Source organism: Myotis brandtii, unplaced genomic scaffold, assembly GCF_000412655.1.
Source record: "Myotis brandtii unplaced genomic scaffold, ASM41265v1 scaffold344, whole genome shotgun sequence".
In the NCBI taxonomy this organism is placed as follows: domain Eukaryota; kingdom Metazoa; phylum Chordata; class Mammalia; order Chiroptera; family Vespertilionidae; genus Myotis; species Myotis brandtii.
The window spans coordinates 9,292,965-9,296,176 of record NW_005363247.1 but is presented as its reverse complement, the minus strand read 5'-3'; the positions used below and the strand labels follow the sequence as shown (position 1 = coordinate 9,296,176).

Below are 3,212 nucleotides of genomic sequence, written 5' to 3'. Positions count from 1 at the left end.
CCCTCCCACTCCATTGGCTGCGAGCTCAAGCCGCTTGGACCCAGCCCGCCGCTAGCAGGGCCCAAAGCGCCGGCCCCTCCACGCCGCCTCCTGCCTCCTGCGGTTTAGTGTAACGTGAGTTCCGCGTCCGCCCGCTGCGGGTCTTGTCTACCGCGCCCGGCCCAGCCTCTGGCTCGCTCTCTCTTCCCTCCCATCCACCCCTGCCGCGATGTCCTGTTTCCTCGAATCAAATAGAAAGAGGTGTCAGCCGCTCTCTCTGGCCGCCGTTACAAAGGAACCGGCCTTTGACCGCTCCTTGAATTAATGTTATTGGGTTCAACTTCCCTCCTAGTTTTTTTTTTTTAATCACCCCACACGGCGCCTCCACCTCCAGCTCTTTGGAGGAAGCGGGCGCTTTTATCCAGCGCCACGTGGCAAATTCCTTCGCATCTAAGCACCTCTGCAGAACCGCGTTTCGAACCTATTGCGGGTAAAGCTAGCATCCAGCCACTTTGGAAATCAGAAAGTGACCCGCGGTGCGGAACGGATCGGGTAGACTGGGAAGGTACCCGTCAGCTCCCAGCGAAATTCGCAGGCAGCTGTGCGTGGCTCCGGTATTCTTGGCTCCTTTGACATTTCCCTTCCTGAAAGCGGCTGGGAGGGGTCTGAGAGCTGGAGAACTTCACCGTGTTCGGTTACAGTGTAATTAGATTAATGAGGAGAGGCAGCTTTTAACGCAGTGTAGAGTAATTACGCCATCATTTGTTGCTTAGTGGCTTTTCCACACATTCATAATCTAATAGATTAATTCAATGACAGTTCAGTTTCTACTTTTGCAATTGGATGTATCAAGAAATGAGGAGAAAAGCTAATTATCAGAACAGAGGTTATAATAGGCTCTAACTTATCAGTAGGTGTGAAGTGGTATCTAATCTCTAGAATGGCCTCAAAGTCTGGGAGCCACTTCCTACTGTCCTCGCCTTTGCCTTTCCCCAAATAGCTCAAGGTTGCCATTTTAAATTCACTTACAGTATATCCAAATCGCAGTAGGCAACTCTACCCGACACATTACTCAGAATCTCTAATTAGGGATTGCCTATCAACCGTGGACATGTAAATATTCCACACGTAACAATGTGCAAATCAATGGTCCAGGATAATTGAGGGCAAACCCATCACCCCAGCTTACTTATTAGACACATTACGAATTGTACAAACCACTAGATCCCTAATGGAGGATGCCTATCTTTTTACTGTAACTTTTCATTACCTATTACATACTATGATGACACAAGTGGTAAACACACCTTTCATTGCCCATGATATAATCCAAGCCTTGCATACATCCACAATATGCTAAATAATTCTTTCAGTGTTGACTGGAGAAATGACTTTTTTTGGGGGGGGGGTAGCTATTATAATTTTTAGATAATACTATGGAGTAAATACTATTAAGGCCAAAAATTTACTCTCTTGGAATTACTACATATTATTAATGAAATAAAATTAATGAAATATTGGTAAACGTCTTTTAAAAGTAATAAAATGTGAACACTGTTTTTCAAAGTATTTTGCTAAAAAAATTAAGAGTGAAATGTTTCTTTTTCTTTAACACAAGATTTAATCCCACCGCTATAAAGAAGCATCCCACTTAATCGAACATGCTTCAAAACACACAACCAAGAGATAAGGATCAAATTCAGTTTAGTTTGTGTCTTTTCACCCGTGATTTCTATGACTTACCCCCTTACTCTTATTCCCTCCCCCCACCCCGACACCATCCTGTTCCTTAAGTACATGAGTGCTCTTGATTTTCTTATCAATAGAGGGCGCCCTCCAGTCACTGCAAATCCTGGTGTGAAGTGGAACTGCTCTAGAGGAAAAACTTCATTTCTTCTAAGGTGCTTTATTGCTCCTCTGTTGTAAAATTTGACAAGCTCAAGATTTATAAGCCTAACAATTCACTTTTTTTTATTGCTGCATAAGTGTTCAGCCGGCTAAAGGAAAATGTTAATTTTCACAATTAAACCGCAAGTTGGTTCCTATTTTCAAAACTTTAGGTCAGTTGACACACTCGCTGGGTAAATTCGGCCTGCTAGCAAGATCCCGAATCCTCTTGGAAAGCAAGAGCGTGGTGAATGGTCGCCTATAGAGCATCCACTCCTCCAGCTCCAATGCTGCAAGCTAAGCAGGACATTAAGACTCCACAAAGAAAAATCTAGGGAGGCAGCTGGGACACAGACATAAAATTGATGACTTATGAAAGTTTTACATTTTAATAAGAAAAATACCATGAAGTGACAGCTTGTACAACTCATAAATCCTCCCCGATTCTTGCCACTTGTACTCTCTCTCCCTTCTTTGTTTTCAAGAAGGAAAGATGAAGCCAAAACAGTACAAATAGGGGACTCAGCAGAGCAACGGCATGAATGTGCAAGTGGAAAGTGGCTAGAATTAAAACGCATGCCAGCAACATTAATGGGTTCTAAACAAGATGCGGTTTCTTTTTCTGTTCCCCAGTTAATATATCTCCATTTCCAGAAATCTAACACGAGGGTCGCTGTCTGCTTAACAGATCAACTGGGCAGCGGAACCAGGACTCAGACCCGGGGTTGCGATTTGTGCAACCCATTCTAGAGTGAGCCCCCCCGCCCCGCCCCCAGTCCACAGTGTACGAAAAGCAGGGCTGAAATAGCCCGGGAGTCAGACTGCCCAGTGGCAAGCAGCTCCTGGGTTGTACTTACATCATTTTTAACCCTTCCGCTCCTGGAGGGGGCTTGGCGGGATCAGGGAGCCGCCGAGCTCGGGAACACGCAGGACCTGGGTGTGAGAGAAGGGCCCCAGAGCCCGGCATGAGCGCTGCGCCCCCGGAAGGAGAGGGCCCGGGGCGTGCGTGAAGCTCATCACGCGGGCGTACCCCACGGGCCCCGGCGATCCCCGCGGGCTCCGCCACTGTTCGCGCTGCTCAAAGCGGCAGGTGCAAAAAGCATTTGGGAGCCGCTTGCCAGCGCGCGGAGGTAATGCGCTTCCTGTCCATTTATCTCAGGAAACCAGCGCAGCCCTCCCTTCGAAACAAAATTAACCTCTCATTAGCCAGCCACTCGCTCCCGAAAAGGCCTTAAAAGCTTTACCAGCTCGCTAATGTGTTTAGGCTTTTCTTCCAGGCAAACGCAGCCACGGCCGTGACTGCCATCAGCCCCCGGGGTGCCTCTGGGTTCCCCCGGGAGCCAACC

The 3,212-nt window shown here is 47.5% G+C and overlaps 1 long non-coding RNA gene across 1 annotated transcript; it reads left to right on the top strand.

The window, feature by feature from the left end:
* The first annotated feature begins 6 nt into the window (after window positions 1–6).
* On the top strand, window positions 7–2,033 carry LOC106726996. The gene is made up of 2 exons (XR_001363157.1): window positions 7–114; window positions 1,806–2,033. It is a non-coding gene; the product is annotated as an uncharacterized LOC106726996 (long non-coding RNA).
* Window positions 2,034–3,212: the final 1,179 nt, after the last annotated feature.